At 38.6% G+C, this 24226-nt stretch overlaps 1 protein-coding gene across 3 annotated transcripts in view; it reads left to right on the forward strand.

Moving 5' to 3' along the window:
- The window catches only part of gnb1a (guanine nucleotide binding protein (G protein), beta polypeptide 1a), a 47556-nt gene that overhangs the window by 7076 nt on the left and 16254 nt on the right, over window positions 1-24226 (forward strand). The window contains exon 1 of one of the 3 annotated variants that reach the window (XM_079382200.1): window positions 21314-21542. The exons of 1 other annotated variant lie outside the window; for it this stretch is intronic. The gene's annotated coding sequence lies outside the window, so the exon portion shown is untranslated. Of the gene's footprint in view, window positions 1-21313; window positions 21543-21870; window positions 22077-24226 lie in introns of those variants that run through there. One more of the 3 variants, XM_079382201.1, reaches the window with a different exon arrangement.

The following is a 24226-nucleotide window of genomic DNA, read 5'->3' on the forward strand; positions in this document are numbered from 1 at the left end:
TGTTATCATGCACATCTGTTGATCTTGTGTAATTCTGGATGAGCACAGGACAGATGCTTTACTGACTCCTGAAATGGCACATGACTTGTGTTGTTTATGAACTGCTGATATTAGAGGGTTTTACGTCTGCATCAGACCTGCGGCCTATCCGCATTCTGATTTTCCACCCATTCTGACACTTATAAGTGGTTTTGGCCATTTCATAGACTGCAGCCTCATCTGTCAGCTAGACATTCATAGCAACAGTGTTTAATACATTGCACAAAACCAGGTGTTTACTTTTGCAGAACACAATGATCAGTGTACATAATCCGGGAACAAGGTGTGATCAGCACTGCCCTGGATGGGCCTCAAATTTAGGCCCTAGCCCAGCCCGTGTCCGACAGCTCATCAGAATTACTGACCTGAGCACGGCTTTTTTTCCCCTTCTCCCAAAATGGCTCATGTTTCAGCTATTAAAATAGTTCAGTTTTGCATGTAATGGCAAAGTGATTATATTTAGTTTCGTTTTTTTAAGTTAATTTATAAAACCGTTTGGAGCATTTTTTGTTCGTTAAATACGTTTTTTCTTTTCAAAGTAACGACCAAGCAGCCAGCGGCAGACCGGCAGGCTGATCATGGCCTATGTTTGATCAACTTCGCCTTCTCAAATCATCATTAAACAGATAAATGTGTGCTATATCCAATTGTTTTTGCAGAGAGTGGAAGTTAAAGTGCAGGACATGGAGGCACCAGGGCAATCACTTGCATTTTTTTCAGTGGAAACAACTTAAAATATGCCATTATTTTTGCTCATAAAGGTAAGAGTAATACATAATTTGGATCTGTAAAGGGTCTACTTTTATTTGTGCGTTCACAATATCAACACAACTTTGTGCTTTTATAAAATAAAACAAACCTGATGCGCTTTCTGCTGTCTCGTCTTGAACAGGAGCGCTTCACCGGAGGTGACGAGTCAGGATCATCATCTTCATCTTTGCGACACTGACTCAGAAAACACTAGTTTATTAGTAAACAATTCAAATCCTGGACACATTCATGGTAATTACTTTTGCTGGGGCTTTGCAGCAAGCTTTAGTCTTTTGCTTGTATTTGAACGCAGAACTCCTCATCTGCGCTGACGGCACTTAAGTTCAAGTTCAAAGTTTATTATAAGCCCAGAGGGCAATTTTTGGTGCAGCATCAAGTTTGTTGACGTATACAAAACTCACACACAAACCAAACAGCAGACACAACATCCTCGCGCTCTCGTTTGCTGCTGCTGGACACTGAACCCCGTCTGAGCCGCTCTTGACCGTCAAGGTAGCACTGTCTCGTGTGCTTTCTACCAGCGAAGTTTTTATACTTCTACTTTAGATGACAACTACTTGATTCTGTAATACTATTACAGTATTTTTCACTAATAAAGAAATACAAATATTTAAATAAAAAGTAAGTAAAAACTGTAACAGGACACTCCGTATTCTGGGAAGTTTGTGTGCATTGGGAATATTTTTTTTAATGTCTAGGTAACTCATTTTACATACAGCACAGTGAAAATGACAGACGTGACTGTGGGCAATGCGCAGCATAGTTTGAAATCACGAGTTTAAAGTTTGTCGATCGGCGTCTCCAGTGAAGTTAAACTCTCCTGTCCGCTTTCAAGTCAAGTCACCTTTATTTATATAGCGCTTTTAACAATACAGATTGTGTCAACAATTTTCCACGTAATTGCGTATTACGTGACGTCACGAACGCGCATCACAGAACAGAGCAAGGGGAGCATTTGTGCTTAAAACTTAAACTTTTTTATTTATTTTTGAAATGACCGATCGTTTCGCTAGATAAGACCCTTATTCATCGTCTGGTATCGTTTAAAGCCCTTTGAAGCTGCACTGAAACTGTCATTTGGACCTTGAACCGTTTGGGTCCCATTGAAGTCCATTATATGGAGCAATGTTTTCATCAAAAACCTTAATTTCTTTTCGACTGAAGAAAGAAAGACATGGACATCTTGGATGACATGGGGGTGAGTAAATTATCAGCAAAAGTGTTTTTAAAAGTGAACTAATCCTTTAAGCGTAAAGGAGCAACTGTATCTAAAGTGCTAGAAAATAGTTTCCAAATCCATAGTTTCTGTTACATCATCAAGTTTTTCTGCGCTGTTGGATATGCTGAGGAATTGAGATAAATCAGGAAGATTACTTACAAAGCAGTCTTTTGTGGTAGAAGTGATGGTTCTACCATACTTGTAACAAGGAGTAGAATTTACAGTTTTAGCTATATGGAGTTTACACAAGACTAGATAATGATCTGAGATATCATCGCTTTGCTGCAGAATTTCAACACCACTAACATCAATTCCATAGCGCAGTATTACATCTAGAGTATGATTTTGACAATGAGTAAAGCCCGGCTCACACTGTGCGATTTTGGCCACGATTTGTTCGTCTGAGACAAATTTTGAAAATCCTAACATCCTAAAAGATTCCTATAATCCTAGGCTAAAATCGGTTGTCTAGATCGCTGGTTTGACATGTTCACCGACAGCCGATTAATGGCCGTTGCGATCAATTTTTTCCTCCGATTAAATTCTGGCAGTGTCAGAAGATTTCAGACACTTTCCTCAAGTTTCCTGCAGTGTGAATCTCCTACGACGACCGTCAAACCAAGAACCAATAGGAGCACTGAACTTGATGACGCAATTAGCGCGACAACTTCAAACCATTCATTATTTGTAAAAACAATATATGTACAAAGTAAAGTTTACTTAAAGTTTTTTTATTAAGGGACAGGATGTTTAAACCCGAATAACAAAATTACCTCAAGTTCACTCTGTAGAACTGGAAGTCCATAAAGTCCTCTTCTGCCCAGCCATGACTGTTCGTACAGTGTGACAAGCAACAATCGCAAAAGACTATTAAAAATCGCACAGTGTGAGCCCGGCTTTAGTCCTGAAACGTGTTGTCTAACCCCAATAGAGTTCAGAATGTCTATGAATGCTGATCCTAATGCATCTTTTTCATTATCGACATGGATATTAAAATCACCAACAATTAAGACTTCATCTGCAGCCAGTACTAACTCGGATAGAAAATCAGCAAATTCTTTAATAAAGTCTGTATGGTGCCCTGGTGGCCTGTATACAGTAGCCAGTACAAACATCACAGGGGATTTATCACTAACACGTGTTTCTCTGAAGTTATGGTGCTGCCTATAACATTATCTAAACGAGTTATACTTAAAGCCTGCCGTCTGAGAAACACTGAGAATATTGCTATAAATTGTAGCAACACCTCCCCCTTTACCTTTTGGACGTGGCTCATTTTTATAGCAGTAATCTTGGGGGGTGAACTCATTTAAAGTAATGTATTCCTCTGGTTTTAGCCATGTTTCTGTCAAACAGAGCAAATCTAGGTTATGATCATTGATCAAATCATTTACGAAAAGTGCTTTTGTAGAAAGGGACCTGATATTCAGTAAGCCAAGTTTTATCAATTGTTTCTCTGTATTGTAAACATTTTTTATTTGTTGAACATCAATTAAATTGTTACTCTTAATTTGGTTTGGATGTTTTCTGTATTTTCTAGTTCGGGGAACAGACACAGTCTCTATAGTGTGATATCTAGGTGAAGGAGTCTCTATGTGCTGAGAATTAACAGACTTCTGTGACGTGAGGCGGCTAGCAGACGGTCGGTTTAGCCAGTCTGTCTGCTTCCTGACCTGGGCCCTAGTTAGTCAAGTATGAACTCTAAGACTATGTGCCATATTTCTAGAGAGAAGAGCGGCACCACCCCAGGAGGGATGAACACCCATCTCTTTTCAACAGGTCAGGTCTGCCCCAAAAACTCGCCCAATTGTCTATAAAGTCTGTTATTCTGCGGGCACCACTTAGACATCCAGCCATTGAGTGACGGCAGTCTGCTATGAATCTCATCACCCCGGTAAGCAGGGAGGGGACCAGAGCATATTACAGTGTCTGACATCATACTTGCAAGTTCACACACCTCTTTAACATTATTTTTAGTGATCTCCGACTGGCGAAGTCGAACATCATTAGCGCTGACGTAAATAATCTTACTGAATTTACATTTAGCATTAGCCAGCACTTTTAAATTTGCCAAGATGTCAGGCGCTCTGGCTCCCGGTAAACATTGGACTATGGTGGCTGGTGTCTCTATTTTCACGTTCCGTACAATAGAATCACTTTCATCAGGTTATCAGTGGGTGCATCACTGAGTGGGGAGAACCTGTTTGATGTTCTGATCGGAACGAAGAGCGGTGTTTTGACCCGCGACTAGGCCGCCTCACAGTCACCCAGCTGCCCTGCTGCATGGGCTCTAATGCTGGAACCGAACAATGTACAGGACTCCCTGAGCTAGTCGCATGCAAAGCCGTATCTACAGCCCTCACATTCTTACTATCCTCAACTAAAGTTTGGATGCGTGTCTCTGGTTATAAAATCTTCTCTGTCAGCCTAACTATATCCCTGCATTTATCACATGTGAATCCCTCATCGCCGACAGAGAGAGATAAACTATACATGTGACATGAAGCGCAAATAACAATAGCAGGAGAAGCCATTACGCACTGTGATTGATGAATGATACCAGCTTAAATTACCACTGTTACCACTGATGAACTCGTGAAAACGGAGTGAGAGAGAAATGAAAACGGAGCGAGATTAAAGAAAACAATAATAGGCATGAATGGAACCGTGAGTAACAAGCTAACCGGCTAACAAATGCTAACGTGCTGCACTCGCGGTTTTAAAAGCAAACAATCAAGTTAGTTAGATTAGTTTGATAGATAATACCATAAATATGGTGGGAATTAAAGTTATATATTAACACTTTAAACAACAGAGAGTGAAAGTAAGGTAAAGATTCAATAAAAAAGCGAAGCTACAAACGCAAACCTCTCAGCAGCACAACAGACAGGAACAGACTGAAGCTTTCAATTCACACGGACCGACCGACACAGAGAACACGTGATCATGCAGGAAACAAATGCACACTTTAGAAGATCTCACAGCTGGATCCAACTAAGTCTGCTAGGTTTGTGAAATAAATATTTATTAGACATTCAAAGATCCGTTTAAATGATATAAATGCGTATTTGCTGAATGCTCATGCTAAACGAGAAATATTATGTTTGCCTTTCTGTTACTTATAAAAGCAATCATTATAATACTTTTTTGTACCTTTTAATTGCTTTGTTTAACATTCAATTTTATTATTAGACAGACTTCTATCCATATTAGAAATAACTGTGACCGCAAACAATAAAGAGGGAGGATTTGAGCGCTTTGCTCAGGTGCTGCCGTTCTCAAAAGTCCCTCTTCGAACACATCGGCCAAACAGAAAAACTTAACGGCCGATGACGATATTTGAAAAATGTTGAATATCGGCCGATATATCTGCCTTGGCAATATATATCGGTCAACCACTAACGAAAGCACATTTCTATCGTCCTTTTAGAAGTTCTTCTGAAAGTTGTTGTTTTGAATCAGTCAGAAGTCACTGAATCGGAGCGCTTACTGAGCCAACATCCAACTCATTTCATGAAATGTAAGTTATGTTTACTGTCAGAGGAGTGGTGGGGCAACCTCTCGCGACTCCTGTTTAATGTGAGGAGCTGCGCTCATGAAGCCCAGCGTCGGCCCGTGGCGTCATGCTCATTTCCTCGCAGGTCGTTTGAATACAGGTCTGTTATTTGACATTCATGTGCTGTTTTGAATAAGCAAAGTAGACCACAGAAGGACAATACCGTTGTACAAGTCGCCGGCGCTACACTAATACACGTTTGCATGTGAAAACACATCATTTACATATGGAGCAAAGGCTTTGCTTTCTGTTGACATTGCTAGTGTTAAACTGAACGATGGGAGAAATGTGGCCGAACCTGATGCAAAGCTGAGCTGCTGTCATGATTTGCTTTGTCTCGTCTGATTGCGTTCACTTTAGAGGACAACAGTGGACACCCAGTCTTTTTCCCCATTTGTTGTTTCCATTGGGATTTCAGAAGTCTTCAAGTCTTGACGATTGAACCAAACTAAGCTAGCTCCAGATAATTCACATTACAAACTTTAAATTTAAGCAAAATCGAATCTTAAAAGACCCTGAACTGTAGTTGAATGAGTGCATTCTTGTCCTGCTAATGAATCAGTACACTGCATTTGATGTATACACTGTGTTAATGAACCCATACAGTATGACATGAAGTTCAGTCATTGAGTATGAAAACATGTTTGAGTGAGGGGCCGCATCGTGTTTGACAAATGAAGCTTTGATTTTTTTAATTCTAAATTGACACTCACTTACTACTGTACTGTATGTATACTTGTACATGCATGGCAGTTCTATTCTTGTACCATCTCTACCTATTTTTATGAGCACTTTATGACACAGATGAGTTGTATTGGTGTACAAGTCTATGTAAGACACATTTTATCATTTCATTCAGAAATAATGTACAATAAACGAAACGTTTACACACATTAGAAATGTTTTTATATTCCCTACACTCCACAAACAATCCTGTAAATTTAGCAGTGTTCAGAATAGAAAAAAGAACGAAAACATAAACAAACACAAATTATAGTGGCCTTCACCATAAATGTATTATAAACGCCCAGCCTTAAATATTTAAAGCGAAACTGAAACTAGCGGCGTGGTTGCTGGAATATGCACAATTTATACTCACTTGGCTTTTCTCATTCATCACCAATCCTGATGAGCTTGACCTTGATTGCTTTATATAAGTCACCTTGGAAATTACAGCACGTTTCAGATGAAAAAACGCGATTTGTAATCCAGAAAAAACTACTGTATCCATTTTCATAAAAATGTGTGTGGGAAACAGAAGAATAAATCATATCTTTGCAAGATAAAATGACTAATTATTTCCATGTTTTCCCCAAATGCCAGCACCGTGAGCAGGAGGATAACACTGGTGTTTGTTCTGATACTGGATATTCTTTTAAGCATTTTTAAAACCGTTCCAATACAAATCATTTTTCAAAACAAATTAACACTTTCACATTTTTAAAACATGTAACTTATTTACTATTGTGCCAGTTCTGTAGTGTATATAGCTATTTTGACTTTTTATTTTGTATTCGCTGTGCGGCTTGAACAATAGACACGGCGCCTGTCTTTAGTGAAGCCGCGCGGAGAGCCACTTCTGAAACGCGCCGCGGATCGACTGGAGTGGGCGCGATCAGCTCCGGTGGCCGCGTCGGAGCGGTAGGACAGTGTAAATCAGGGGTTATATACTGCACTACAGGCTACAGCGCCATCTATTGGATTTTACTGATATTGCATATTGGAACAACTGCATCACGGACTGGATGAAAACGCCCGTAGTTTGCCCACCTCTGCAGATTCTTATTTTTTTTTAAGTGATAGCGGGCCGCAGATGGCCTGCGGGCCGTAGTTTGGACACTCCTGGCTTAGATCTTCACTAGGAATTTGGCAATTAAACCTTATTTAACAATGCATGTGAAATCACTCTGAGCTCATGGAACATCTGTCTTCAGAGTTTCTACAGTTTCTGTATCGAGGAGGTCCTTTAAGTCCGCTTTATAAAGATGTTGCATGTGCAGTGGAACGGCCGTGTCTTTCTGGAGCGTCTTCGTGGCAGTTTCAGGAAGAAATGTCTGAGACCGAGTGGAGCGTCCAGACAAACCGGTTTGGTCAGAGGCAGGTGGCACGTTTGTTTCCGGGAATGATCTGAGCATGACAAGATCTAACTTGTTCTAGATAGCTGATGTTAAACGTGGTGTATTCTCACTCCAGTGGTAAACTGCAATGACAGACAACAGAAACGGGATGAGAAATTAGCTGTGTTCCAAAGCCTAGTAAGCTGTCTATTGAGTGTTGAATGAATTACGTTTATAATGGACATATTCGACGTCTTGCCATCTTGGATGGACGTTTTCATTGAGTTGGTGCATTCTGGGATCGTCGTCTTCCTGAACAATACTTGTGATGCTGCTACCTAACAATAATGCCATAATAAGCACAATCATAATCAGCCTGCAAGCCTTTTAAAATGGTTTATTATTTGCTCACCCATGATGCCTAGGCTTTGAAACAGATTCACACTCACATGACCTTTCTTGCTTTGTATTAATTGAACAAAAGGCTTTCTTCCAGCTTCTGTAAGCATGTAGGCGAGTTGTGTTTGTGAGTGACGTTCAGCTGTAATGTAAAATGGATCCGGTGGACTCAGGTAAGAGCTGACTGACTGAACGGTCACATACTCATTAAAACAGGCATTCCATAATCTAGGGCCCATGAAATCAGTGTTATTTTCCCAAATGTAATTGTTTAATTAAACGAATAATCAAAAAGCTTGTCAAATAAATTGAATTCATATAAAAATATATTTTTTTTAATGAAATGTTATCGGTATCGGGCCTACGAAATTGATTTAATTTTTTTATTTTTTTCTTATCAAATTTGATTCAGTTCTGGACAAAAGAGGTGCACTATAAATGAAAACACTGATTAAAAACATCTGTTGATGGTGTGATATTCTTTAACATTTTTATCAGTACAGTCTTTTCAGTAGATTTAGTATTATTATTATTATTTAGTAGGCATAATTCCTTAAAGTTCTCAGTTTCGTATCTTATACTATGGATGGGCACAGACACTCACTTACTTGAGCACTCCAACATGAGAGCGACGATCGATCATGAAAGCCGTGATCATTTGGTCTGGTTAGCGATGGGACAGCATGCCGTCCAGACCAGAAGAACCAAAGTGAAAATATGGCTTTGAAAGCGCTCCGTGATGACTGAAATCACTTGATAATGAAATTACAGTTAAGTGCAAGAATTGGAATAATTGTAAAGAAAACAATGTTGTATTAGAAAGTATATTATAAACTCTTTGTGCACCTATCTAGAGCAGAATTGGGCATTCTGACTAGCATGGTTGTTCATTTTTGCGTTTATGTTCTTTAGTGCAGATGTAGCTTAAATTGTAGTTTTAGGTTTATGTTGTATAACTGATTAATCTTGTACAGGAATGTGTTTGGTTAAAAGGAAAGTTCCGTGTCATGGTACTGTCGTGAATGGTGGCGGAGACTGACCTGTAAAAAAAGAAATTGTGGAATAAAGTTGTTATTTCTGTTTTCTAATTACGGTTGAACCACTGATGTCACGTGGATTATTTTAACGATGTCCTCTCTACCTTTCTGGGTCTTGATCGTGGTAGTTCCCTTGCTGTCTATAGAGGGTCAGAAAGCTCTCAGATTTCATCAAATATCTTCATTTGTGTTCCGAAGATGAACAAAGGTTTTATGGGTTTGGAATGACATGAGGGGGAGTAATTAATGACACGATTTACATTTTTGGGGGCGAATTATCCCTTTAATGGGAGTTACACAGCATGTAACGTAGTTTACTTGTGCATTTGTGTCATTTTTAGTAGCTATAATTTATATTGCGTTTATGTTGTGTATTTATCTGATTAATCTCATAGGTTGCGTTTGGATGAGGTAATTGACACGCTAGCAAAGCGCTTCAGTTCGCGCTCTAGCTCACAGTTGAAAAGGAAATGCCCAACATGATTGACTTTGATGCAGTGTTACATTTCTCATCATATTTTCATCACGATTATGTTTAATTAAAATAGCTCCATTGTCATTTCACAGCAATGCACATAGCCCCGGCTCCTCAGTTAATCAATGAATCGTTTTACTGAGCCTTCAGTACTCCAAAGGGAAGAAATGACAATCACATGCATGTGATTTTATGCTTTGTAAAATGATATAAAATATGAAGGTAATCCGCTCTTGGAAGCGTAATGCTGAGCATTGTAAAATAATGTTTGAAACCATTTTCCAGCAGAAATGTTTGTGAATTTAATAGTTGCCTAAGCTTTTAGTTTCTAAGTTTTATCGAAAAAGAATACCTCAATGATTTGTTTCATAAAGAAAACTTTTGTTAAAAAATATTATGCATGTGTATATTCTAAAGAAAAAGCATACAGTTTTGTGGTTTAATTGTGAAATCAGTGAAAATATTTGCGTGTCAAGTGTAGAGATCTGACGCAACTGTACCAGCAGCAAGAAGCCTTGTAAAGGAAAATCTGCAGTGCCGGTTTCATCATAGCATTTTATGTGTTGTCTTATGTTACTGTGGTCACTGTGATGGCTTAAAATAGACCAGACTTGTGTTAGTGGGCTTTAATGGCCCGTTAATGGACATGCTGGCAGAACGATTCTTCCCGTGTCATTCTGCTCAACCACTAGTGAATTCACCAGAATCTCTTTCGGTACATCATGTGACCTACATACTTATGCAAGTGCACTTCCCTTCAGATCCAGCTCAAACATGCATCACAAATGTCCAAGCGCTACGCTAACTGTCAGAGCCTTTGGTCAACTTTGTGATTGAAGGCTTCATCACTGAATGCATATCATGACTACATCTCTGCTGTTCTGATTGGGGATTGTGTTAAAGCTACAATAGTGCTGCCCATGTTCAGTGGGCAAAAGATTTAGCCTTGAACTAAAAGAGGAAACGGATGCTGTGCGATCAGGCCATCTTGAGTTCACTGTTGACCCTCTCCTCTGCTCAAAAAAAACAAGTGTGTACTAACCAGTACTGAGCAATATGCATGCATTCAGAAAATAAAGAAATGTATTGTTTTTCATCTGATTGATTTCACATTTTGATATTTGTGTTTTGGCTCTGCATTAAAATATAGGTCACATTTGTGGATGACAGAAACTGATAGCTGGTGTTGATATCTTAGAAAGCCGAGTGACCGATATGTAGGATTAAATATAGTAAATAATACATTAATACATTTTCTGCAATGGAATGGTTTATTTTACTATAATTACAAATTGAAAATCTGAAAAGGAATCCATTTAAAAAAATATTTCTAACTTAATAAAATGTGCAAAATAAGCAGATTCATACTTAATGCCCTAAAGAGTGCATCTAACAGCTGAACTCCTCAAAGCTGGCCATATTTAAAGACTTGTTTAGATGCAATGCAAATATAAGACCAATATTAAAATGCAATCTTTATTTTTTATGTTTTTATATGCACAAATATCTCACAATAAGGAACAATATCTATGTAAATAAAAAAATTCCATGTGGTGACTTCATGGTGAAAACATTTAAATGATGGCAGACAGTCAGTGTTCTCCGTCAAAACGACTGAAAAGGCGCACACCTGACCTACTGACCTCATCTATAGGAAATTAATACATTATTATTATTACAAACATTGGTTACACTTTACTTGAAGGGGTGTGCATAAGACTGACATAACACCTTCATAATCATGACATGACACGTGAATATGAAGGTTTTTTATGCAGAACATTTAAGTGTCACTCACATATGTCATTTTTAATGCAAAGATGACATTGTTTGAGATGTCTTTGTTATGGGCTAGGGTTAGGGGTATGGTTAGGTTAGGGTTATGTCAAATAATGTCATCTCTGCATTAAAAATGACATAACTGAGCGAATGACACTTAATGACAGTTGTTATAAACATGCATAAAACCTCCTTCATATTCATGTCATGTCAGTCTTATGCACACCCCTTCAAGTAAAGTGTTACCCAAACATTTGATATACTCATCACTCAAATCTAGCCAGCCTAATGAAACACGTCACACATCAGCATGTGTGTCAGTTTATTAGAGTGCACTCAGTATTGGCAAAAAATAAGTATTTTGGTGCATTGCATTGGGCCCTTTTTATGTACCAGCTCAGCACTGCACATCCTCTAAAGCGCCAGCTTATAAATAGATGTGCTATTGATGGCGCAGGAAAACTGTCATCCATCTGTGATTCGTCTTCCCTTCTAAATAAACCCTCATTCATTACCTCAGCCGTTAGTTATTAGCTTGCTGTGGTTGTGTAGTTGGTAGCTTTAACTTGAGGATGGAGGCCAAGTGATGACGCTTATGTTTGTTTGAAAGGGCAGAATGGAGTTAAAGAATCAGGCTTTTAAGACATGCCTTCTAGCGTCTTCATCATTTCCTTCCTCCTCCTGCATTGTCCGTCTGTTCGCTGCATGAGCTGCTGCTGGAGTGTGTCTGTGGGGGGGTAGAGTGCTGTTAAATATTGCATGCTTTGTGCTCAGCGAATAGCTGCAGGCGCATGCTGTCAAAAAACACAATCACACACAAAGCACTCAGGCCTGTTCATTGTGTGCATTTATTTGCTGGACACTCTCAATGCTTCATACACTTCTTCACTTCAGGCTACAGACGGACACGAAGAGCTGCGTGAGGGACGACCTGTGTGTGTTTGGCTCGTGTAGTGTCCAGTGGACGTGCGTTCAGAGAGCCTAGGGGAAATGATCTCATTTGAACCTATGTCATCAGATGCCTGTTTGACTTTTGGCTGTTAGTTTGGCCCTTACAGTGATGTACACAAGCTGTTTTTTGTGCTGTTGTGGCTAGGGCTGCTTGCCAATACAGAATGACCCTAACTACTTCCATCCATTTTCCAACATTGTTTTTCAAAGATTTTCTCATAAAAATACTTGCTTTTAAAATATGCTTTTTTTTATTTGTGAAAAGTAAATGACAAGAATTAAAAGCCATTTATCAGTGATGCAAATTCCCAACATAAATTCTGCTACAAATTATAATTGGGAATGCACTTGTATTATTTATTTAATAATTATGCTACAAAAAAAGATGTCCAAACTAATGCTGTAAACTATACAAGAATGCTCATGTTTGGTACATTAGTATATTAAAGGTTAAAAGAAAGTATATATGTAACCCTTGTTAACCAATGATTGCTTCAGCTCTAATTGTGACAGTCTGTCATTTCCATCAGCACCGGATCCGATTTGTCTCATTGACTAATTAGTAGTAGATCAAGATGGGCTCTTTGTTTTGCAGATGGCCAATAAATATTATCACTGAGTTTAATTTAAATACAATAAATAACACGTACAATATTTCTGAGATGAAATGTATATGAATATTCATATTTTCAGATTGAGTCATGCATTTGAAAAAGAATTGCTAAACTTTTGCTGCCATTGAGGTGGGACTCTGGTAGTTTGGGGGTCTAAAAACATGCATGAACACATGCTCAAATCATAAATGCAAACCCCTCACCTTTTTGAGATCAAAATAGGTCACCTGTGAGATTTGCTTAGATCCAGTGAGAAAGTGTTTTTCTTACAAGGCTAAATAAGAACTGGTTATTTCATTAAGTTTTGCATTGCATTTTCTTCATTCTTTAATTGTAAAACTGTCTAAAAAGGGTCATATTTGAGATGTGGGAATGAAGAGAGAGAGGGCAAACATTGTGCATTTTAGCTCAGCATTGCCGTCTAATCGGCCAATATAGTCTTAAATAGCCTGCATAGCACTTCATCTTTATAACATGGGATTTTGACTAAATATCTTGAGTTTTGTAAAATGTTGCAACAAGATTTATTTATTTTTTTGGGGTTTTTATTATTATTATTATTATTATTATTATTACTTTAAGTGTAACTATAAAACAGCATGTAAATATTTTGTTAAGAGATTCTGTGTGGAGCATGGCCCTGATCCGGCGTTCTCACTTTTTTCACCCTTACCATCTCTGTCAAATGATTCATTTACATGTTACTATATAGTTGTTAAAGACACTTAAACTATTGTGACTTTAAGGAGTGTAGATTGATGTTGGGAAAAAATACATTATTTAAATGAAGTTAGCAAATGATATCACACAAATCCCTTCAGAAGGGTTTTTAATTCAGTGTAGACCAGCATTGTTACCCAAATGAATAAAACACTCCGAGGTGAGCATATAACAGTAATCAGCCGTGTCTTTGGGCATCTGAATGTGTGTGAGCAGCAGTGAGTGTTTGCGTGTCTTTGTTCTAGTTTTGCAGCTCACCCCACCCTCCATTTCCTGTTTGTAACACATGCTCTCAGCTGACTCTCAGAGTCATGTGACCCCACTGCCGTGCCATATCTGAACAATCGATGCACATATCCATCTGCAGTGAACGCTTTTCTCTCGGTGTGAATTCAAAGCTATGAAAACAAATATAGTGAGTGTATCTGTGTAGGCTATGATGTGGAAAAAATGGGTTAAAATATAAACATTACATTCTAAAACAACTTATTTTCTGTGGTTTAAAGCAGAGGTTAAAATCACTCAATATAAATGATAATAAAGAAAAATAAAAGGACAGGCCAAACTTGGTCTGGTACAAGGTAGGAGGAACATGCATTCACTCTTCTGAACAAAATGACATCACAGGTCTGCCCTATTACAACCATTTCAATCTTTAAAAAGCTTTCTTTGGATGCAGTGGTTTAGGACTCGGTGACGTTTGTGCACAGTTGTTAGTTTTCACTGTCATTTGATGTGAAAACAGACCCAGATCTGCACGGAGCGCACACAGTTTGAAGTGAATTCCCTGCAAGTGCTCTACTTTTCAGTGTCGACGCAGTATGACTTCTATTAAATAAAGAAGTCTTTTGAATTGCTGAAATGACTTGATGAGCTGCCAAATGTTTAGTGAATGAATCGGATTTCTCCGGCAGTGAACGTTGTTCACCCGTTCTGCAGTGCGAGCGATGCGGTCACATTATAAACGCTTGGAGAGTAGGCAGCTCTGTTGATAATTGGAGCACATATCTATTTTTGTGCCGTTGCGTCACGGCGCTCGCTCTGTGCAGACGCATGTTACAGTCAACGTGCTTTCTCCTGCCGTGCACAGTGCTCCCTTCCAAGATCTGATGTGTTCACTAGCAGCACAGACAGCGGCTCAATCCTCCATTCAGACTGAGGCGGGACGCATTGAGGAACAAATCTAGGAGCGTCTTCATATCAACCACAGACATTAACTGTCCCAATTGCCCCCTTAAATTGATTTTCCGTTGCACATTTTACCCTGACGAGGGCAATGTTTTCTTACTTATTCTTCTTTGATGTGAAATTCTTCATTTTAAATGTATAAATGTTAAATTTATTTAAACGATATAATTTAGAATAATACACGTTGGGTTGTTGCCAATGAATTGAAATCAGCATCCATGTTTGCACTGCAGAGGTGGCACAGAAACTGCAGCTGAAGTGGCTTTTAGATGTATTTACTCAGGTTAATGCAGCTCACAAGTGACATCAAGGCATTTATATTGCAGTTACAATTGCATTAAAAATGAGATGAGATTAATGTATTAAATTTAACATTTTCAATGCAGAAATATTAAATGATGGCACAAATGAAATCATGCTTAAACTAGGGCTGCACGATTAATCAAACGCAACAGTCATGTGTGTCTCGTCAGTAAAGCCAATTCTGTGATCAGTAGTAAATCTCCATGTGCTTTCAGATGGAGCAGCATCTACTACACAGAGCTGTAGTTCACTGACAAACTACGCAAAATCACGTTACTAATAAATCGCAAAATAAATAAATAATCGCAGACGATATTATTGTGCGATTATGAAATCGAAGATATCGTTCTGCGGTTAAGAAAGCTGTTTGTGTAGCTTCTCAGTGAACTACGGCTCTGTAGTAAATGCTGCTCCATCTGAAAGCACGTGTAAATACCACATTTAATCACATGCTTTTACTCCAAACTCACTTCATAACATCAGCCGAGTGTTTCAAATAAACCCTTCTGTGAGATGATGTGGCTTCTTACACAGAATAATTAAAGGGGTCATCGGAAGTAGTTTGAACATAAGTGTGTGTTGGAAGTGTGTGTACACATCCATCCTATAATGATAAAAATCCCCTTTCTGAAATCAGGCTGTTCCGAGAGCCCGGTCAGAATGACGTAGTTCTGTACATACCCCTCCCACGATTGACGGGACCGTCTTATCTTAGCCCCGCCCTGAGTGAGCTGAGAGCTGTCTGCTGTTGTGGCGACTCCGGTGCAGGGGAAGACAAGATGTCTGAGATTAAGCGATTGAGGTGCTTTGTTGTTGGATGTAATAATGAATATAGCAGTCGTCATTTACTCCCGACATCTGAGCTGCTGAAGATGCAGAGGATTAATGTTACTTTTATTTTGAAGGGAATGCGCCAATCCTGATCTGCCTAAATGTGTTTTTTCGTGCGAATCATTCATGATCCAGCTTCATCTACAGAAGAAGTGAATATAAGGGTTTTTTTAATGAATCTTTGCAAATCGTCTTTCCTAACAATGTGCTAGTTAGCTAGTTTCGCGGCTGAAGTTTACAGTCTGCTTGTCACTCCAGGGAAGAGAGGGGCGGAGTCAGCAGAGCTCATTTAAAGCGACATGGACTAGAACGGCTTACTGAAAGCTGATTTTAACAGGGTAAAGAAGGTGTTTTTACACTACCATTGAGATATTTTAACTAAAGTATGTTATAGACTTTTCATTAAAACCCTAAAGAATCATATCAACTTGTGGAAAATGGGCATCCGATGACCCCTTCAAAGCACATTTCATAGTATTCGAAGCAGTGATAAAGGCTGTCTCGATTAGCATTGCATTATTATATACTTTATTATACTAAGAATTATAAGACAACGAACTCCGATAAAACGTTTAATTTAAAAGCGCTGATTCGTTCACAAGTGATGCCAGTGACTGTCTTTATGAATGCGGGGTGTCTATTGACACTGACTCTGCCCACCAACACGTGGTTGGACTGGTCAACATGACAGAAGACGGCTCCAGTGGCGTAGATCATAACGCACTTGACACATTCTTTATGGCGCGATCGACCCGAGATCGAATCCGCCTTTTATAACTCCTCCCTTTTCACATCTCTTATCACATCACAAAAGGCATTTATTTTCAATACAAATGAAGGAAATAATCAAAGTTTAAAATACAGTATCGGGTTGGGTGTAAGGAGGGCTTATATTGTCCCAATAAGGCAGCATCCATTTAATAATTCTGATAAAAATGATAACTTGCACTCAATACATTATTATTGCATACTGTTTTATAATGTACTACAATACTGAGATGCAGATATGTGCCACTGTTTGCAATAAGTACTATAAACGGCAGAAAATACTGCTATTTTTACATAGTGTAAATCGAATCTTTGGCTATTTACAGTTATGCCTTGTTTACACTGATTTGTATACGATGTGCATTTGTGAAGCCTCTAAGGCATAGCTCATGTTCAGTGTAGTACTTTACAGTGTCCGGAATCAATATTGCCATTCAGAAATGTCACCGCATGAACAGTCCAGTCTGACCACCTTGTGGAAAACACCTTCCCTAGATCATACCGTCATTCACATCAAGTCCACAACACTTTCAGGCCTGAGCACTAATCTTCTGCTGATTGGAGCTGAACACACAGCCACAGAGACCGTGATCAGGTTCAGTTATGATGTGATGCGTGACTGCTGTCAGAGATCATGACGAACAGATTTTATCTGCTGCAGTGTAGAGCGCTCCGGTTCAGGCAGGAAGGAGTTAACAGCCTGCAGCTCGTGCTCGTGTCTGTGGGGCAGCTGGTCTGGAGGGATGGGGTCCTAAATTATTAAACCACAGCAGAAACAGGGCAGCATGTAATAGACGCAGAGCAGTGCCCTGCTCACCTCCTGTACCGCACCGATTTAGCTGCGGCCTATGCGGACACGCTAGCATCATTTCCAGGATGACTCTGCTTTATCAAGTTTTATGGAGACATTTGTTCTTTGTCTTTCTTAAACTGATAAATGTGGATATAAGGCATTATGTATGTGTTATGGACATTAACCGTATGAATTTCTTTAAAGCTGCTTTGAAACGATGTGTATTGTGAGCAGTCTGGGGTCCTGAAGCTGTAAAACAAAGCCTATTGATTATAAATAATCCTTCCATAGAATCCGCACAAACTTCCTGTACGAACAGGAAATACCTCAGCATAGGAAAGACTGCTGGTCAATTAATTTCATGTGGTCTTCAGGCTGATATGCTGTAAAATGTTTCAGTGTATTAGCCGTCTCTACAGGAAGCTCTTCCAGAAGTCCACCCTTCAGTGTCCAGAGAAAAACACTGTACAGTCCTCAGTGTTTTAGGCTTTTTACTGTGATTTCACACACAAGTACTTTTATCTAACACCTGTTCATCTCACGTTTTAAATGTGAAATGAGTTTAATAAGCAAATCGGCTAAATATACAGCCACATCATCATCCATCAGCAATGATGGTCTTTTTCAGTATTTCTCCTGTTTTTAAGTTTTTCCCTTTTTCTAGACTTCGTTTTAATGGTTGAATTAAATGTTATTAATCAAAAAGCATGTATAATTAGTTGAAATAATGAAACTTACCATATTAAACAGACATTTACTAAACGTGTAACAAATTAAATTGTCCTTATGAATTTTGTTTTCTAAAATTCAGTTTTATTTTTACCAAAAATTATTTTCCATTTTAATGGTTTCATTAAATATTAATAATCAATAGCATCTCTAATTATTATATATACACACACACACACACACACACAGTGCTGCTTGAAAGTTTGTGATCCCTTTAGAATTTTCTATATTTCTGCATAAATATGACCCTAAACATCATCAGATTTTCATATAAGTCCTGAAAGTAGACAAAGAGAACCCAATCAAACAAGTGAGAGGGAACTATTACTTATTTGAGAGAAATTATCCAGTGTTACATATTGGTGCGTTGCAAAAGTATGTGAATCTTTGCTTTCAGTATCTGTGACCCGCTTTTGCTGCAGTAATTGAAGGTAAAGTTTCTTGTAAAAAGTTTCTTGTTTTTTTTTTTTTTTTTTTTTTTTTTTTTTTGGTGGGTTGCTGTAAAGACCTTTTGGTTTCTGTTATTTGGAGGTCAGCAAAATATCGAAGGTGTGAATAACGCTGTTCAAGTGACCGATTTCTTGATTGCAGTTGTATATAGGTGATATTTTCACTCAGAAATGGAAGCTGCATCTGTTTAATGCAGCTCGGAGTTGGCATAAATGCATTTACACTGCAATTGCATTAATAATGCAGTGAGATTAATGTTATAAAAATATAATTTGAGTAGGGCTGCACGATATATTGCATGTGATTTGTCATGCACATCTCTTCAGTAAAGCCGGTTCTGTGATTATTAATACATCTCCATCACCTGATGATCGGTGCATGACAATCGCATGCAGTATATCGTGCAGCCCTAATTTTGAGGAATGTTATATCACTTCAATTAGGCTATATTTTCCAATAATCAGAGTAAGGACTTAATCGCATTTTGATGTTTACATGTCAATAGCAAAGCTCTTACTCCCGTTTACATGCAATTTCCATTATTCTTATTACTCACTATGAATTGTGGTAAACATTTTTTTTTTACTGCCATTATTCACACTGCACAGCACAAATGATAGACTCAGAAAAAGCAGGTGTGTTTGGCCGCTGTTTTAATTTATTTACGTCTAAAGCATAATGATTTTGTATGGCTGTGTTCCACGCTTTTTCGGCTCCATAGAACTGTGATGGAATTTTTCCCATTTTATTTTTCTACTCGACGTTTCTGGATGAGGGTAAGGAACAGAGACTTTGTCAGCTAGTTGTGTTTTCCCCAGAATGCAACGCTTTCTTCCCCGCCATCGTTTCTTATGCTGCGTTCATGTGCTTCCGGAATTATCGTAAATATGAGCTTCCTAGTCAGAAATTGGACATGAACAGCCTTAGAGAGGCCTTATATGGCAAATTACGACTAGGAAACTCGTATTTATGATAATGCCGAACGCAGCATAATCGCCGTATTATTACAGGTGCGTGTCACGTTATTCATGTATGTCACAAGTGCATGCACACTTTGGTCAGAGCAGCAATACTGCGATTAAGGTGTTTACATGCCTGTATATTTCAATTTAAAATCACCACTATGTTAATACGACTGCTTGCTGCGATTGAGCTTAATCGCATTATTTAGATTACATGAGGTAAAGATTAATCGCAATATTGTCAATCTCATTATAATCTCATTAAGAGGGTCCATGTAAACGCACTCATTGAGTCATTCATTCAGCGTATTCACTCAAATGGACCGAAGCGGTTCATTGAATCATTCACTCACGTTTTATTCAGAAACGCTAATGTCTCTGAATATTTTTCAGTGTATGTCTCAGTTTTTGAACACTTTATATTAGTCCAAATATTTACATCAGGAAATTTGCTGGGCATAAAAGCAGTTGAATGTGAACTAGCACTAGTTTTTGTGAAAATTATACTGCCGGCATTGGGTTTGCTCTGTAGTCTATTTTGATTGTGAATGTGTTAGGGCTGCCCCCCCAATAGTTGACTAAACATTAGTTGACCAGAAGAGGCTTGGTTGACCAAAATTTTATAAATTGCTTAGTTTCAGAAAAAAAAAAAAAATCCAGATTGGCAAAGTCACGCAGATCATTAACGGCTGGTCTATGTGGTAATACAGTAGTATATCAGGCAGGACATCCAAACACTCGCCTATCATTCATCGACCTCAAATTTGGCTTATCATCTGAAATATGTAAGTATTAGCAGCTTTACATGGCCGCTCAATCTAATGTTAACCTAGAGAAATGTGCGCTGTTGAAGTGTGTGGAGAGTAGTGTTGTCAAAAATATGGATATTTCGATAAATATCGATACTGAAATATCTGAACGGTACCAATATTAATTTCCCGAAGTATGGATACACCGATACTAGCCGAGCGGTCACTTTCACTTCTCTCCAAAGGCGCTGGACAAGCACCACACGTGACCGCACTCGTCTCCTTCGCTCTGGTTAAATAGCACAAGTGAAGTGAATAGAAAGATGACTGCTCTGGTTGTTAAAGAACACAGCAGGAGCGCTATCTGTAGGGATCTATGATCTCCGCGATGCAGAGAACGCCACGGAATCCAGTCATAAACACGGAATGTGCTTTCTGCCATCTCTGTCTGAAACTCTGTGTATGCTTGCCTAACAGACATAAAAAAAAAAATCTATTGAGAGTGAAATGTCCACCTTCAAATAAACCAATGCAAATGATAAACACACATTCTCAGATTATATAATCCATATGAAACATGCATACAGGTGCATATATTGTGGCGATGACTCTCTTAAACCGAAAACAAAGCAAGCACTTTATCAATCAAGAAAGCAGTTTATCAATGAATTATTAAAATGTTAATGCAGTCTCCTTACTGTTTTTCCCTGACTCATTCATAATCATTACTTCTGCTGGGCGCTGTCGCAAGCTTTATGCTTGTGCTTGAGCGCTTATTAGGCTATGTAGGCAAATAAAGGCTCATTATGATTTAAATGGTTTATTAATAAATGTGCGATTAGTCGACTAATGCTTGAAATGAACGACTACTAGTCGACCAGATAAATCTTCAAGTGGAGGGCAGCCCTAGAATGTGTGGTTTCAGAGTGAGCAGTGTTGTTGAGGGGAAGGTAAAGCCGTATATTGATGCGGCCGCTGACCCTGTATTAGCAATATTAACATGACACTTTATCAGCTGGATTATGTGCGGCTTAAACCGCATCTCTGCATCTAAATGTGGAGCCAGCCAATCAGCCGCTGTCGTTCTGGTGAGGTGTTTATCCAGTGTAGATCCATTCAGAAGGTCTTTGGCTGTTGGAGGCACAGGAGCAGGTAAGGCTTTACTTTCCTCTAGAAATAAGACGGCACACCTGAGGGAATGGTAATTTGAGGTCCGGACAGGAACTGTGACGTTAATAGTGTATTTTTTTGGCGGCATAAGACTTTTGATGGCTTTTTGTCTTCAGGTGGACGTTGTGTGTGAGTAGGACTAGTTGTGCTGAATTAGACGAGATATTACTACTGTAGGGTTTGTGAAGTGTGTCCATGCAGCAGGATCACTCAAAGATTCACACTAGTTACTAAAGTTGGTCAGATTTCATGTTCTTGTTCATTTTGACGTGCGATGCGAGTGAAAGTTTCAGCAGTGGATTTGGGTCAGCAGGAGAGTTCATCAGCAGATTTGGTGTTAACCGGATTTATGCGGACGCGCTGAATCAACTGTGTCCCTGGATTACAGGAGTGACATTGAGAACGGGACGAGGTCCATGTCTGTGTCTACTCTCTCTGATCACCAAACCCACTCTTGACCCATGTAATTCAAGCTTTTACCTCTGGATTTCTTTCTTTTGCTGAAGTACAGAAGGGGTACGGTATGTTTTTGTTACGGTTTTTAATTGTTTAAATGGGTAGGGTGAGGCATTGTACCTATATGAAGAGAAAAAAAAATGTTTTTGTGTTGCCAATTAGGTTGAATATGTTTAGTTTTTTTAGAGCAGAGTTTGAACTGATTCACAGAGATGGCCTATTAACTCTGATGTTGTTTAGACGCTAGTAAAACTCTCATACTGACAAGTCAGCGATGAGAAAAGATCATGAAACCAGTCTTAAACCTTCTTTATTGATCGTAATGGACAAATAAAAATCACATTCAATGTGTCATGATGTTCACGTTGACCCTGTATGTGAATGCAACTTATTCCAGTTTTTTTCTCCAGAAAGCAGCGTTGTGAAACATCATATAGATGTGAACACAGTTTTACTTGCACTGTTTAAGCGATTTAACAGAAAGTGGTTTTACATGTGGACTTCTGCCTGAGTGCAGCGATTTATAAAGCCTGTTCACACCAACACAAACGTTAAGAACAAAAATTCAGTCCGGTTTTTGCATGCAGTTTGTCAGTTCACAGTAGGGAAGGTCTTGTAATGTAATCCATTTTAAATGGCCTACTTCATCTCTAATTTAAACAGTCAAATCCCATACTGAGTGTTGCTAAAGAGTCCTTGAACATGCAATGTGCTTGTCTTACATTATGATCATTGTACCGTACACCTAATCGATGCTAGCCTATACAGACATATTTATTAAATAGGCAGTGCAGGACCAATAAGTACAAACTAGAGTTTTGCTTGCTTGACGTTAAATTGCATTATATGAGTCGCTGTGGAATTGTAAGTCGCAGCACATTTTAGATGTTAAAAAACATGACTGTTTTCAGAAAATATATTTATTGCTGTTAAAAGATTTATGTATAACGAGTGGTTCCCAGCATTATAACAGGAAAACGTCTGTGTTATTGAATTAAAGATGAAGTACCAGAGCAATAAAATGAACCGTGAGTAAAATAGTTGGTTCATCAGCACCAAGCCGTAGTTTTATGTAACATCACAGGCTCTGGGCACGTGAATGAATGCATGAATCTTATTGGTTGGCCAGTTTCTTCACAGTTCATTAGATCACCTCTAGGGGTGGGCGGTATGACCAAAATCTTACCACGATACAAGTAATTTATATCACGATAACGATATACATCACAATATAGATATTTTTGCTTTTAATACCATAGAATTTTCATAATTCTTGTCACCACTGTCAATATCACAGAAAAACTAATACAAAAGAGAAACTCAGTCTCACTGAAGATAACTAATTACAAACAACAGGAAAAAACTTAAATCAATAAATGCTACATTGTACAAATTATTCAAAAACACTGCATAGTTTTCGCTGTGTAAATGAAATTTCTTATTCTTATAAAGTAATTTAGTCGAGCAGTGAGAGATTTTCTTGACAGATGGAGGAATATTAGCCTGCTTTCACTTTAAGACTGAACATCAAGATCCAATATACTGCTACGTACATACGTTTTCTCTCTCAGCTGTTTACTTTCACCCAAGGCCTAAATGACTGTTACAAGAATGCTTGCAAAGTATTTCATTTAACCGTTCAAGGCCCATAAAACAACAAAAACCAAGCGCTCTGAGCGGATTCAGAAACCGTCTCACAGACAACGTGTATATTGCAATGTTATTTGCATTTAAATGTCTTAAAATCACTCGTTTTTAAACGGCGATGCTTAAAAATGTGTGCAAATGAGAAATTTTCGTGACCACGGTGCACCGCAACTTGATGTGAGTGCATAACCGTGATGAAGACAATAGTCCAACATTTCTACTGGTTATTCGTATCTACCGGTACATCACCCACGTCTAATCGCCTTTTCTGCAAAACAATCACAGAAAAATAATCATGTCGGACTAAACAGATTAGCAACAGGTCGTTCAAATGTTTATCGCACCAAATAAGCGTGGATGTGCGTGGGAGAACCACCAAATTGCATGAATGCAGAGGTTAAAGGAATAGTTCACCCCAAAATTAAAATAGTCATTAATCAAAAGAAAAACAAATACCGACTTTATTTCAACAATTCGTCTCCTCCACGTCACCCTAGCACCATTGTGGAGAGTATCCACTCAACATAAACAACATGCTGTTCTGTGTCAGCTGCGCCATGACG

The sequence above is a fragment of the Barbus barbus genome, assembly GCF_936440315.1.
Source record: "Barbus barbus genome assembly, chromosome: 28".
In the NCBI taxonomy this organism is placed as follows: domain Eukaryota; kingdom Metazoa; phylum Chordata; class Actinopteri; order Cypriniformes; family Cyprinidae; genus Barbus; species Barbus barbus.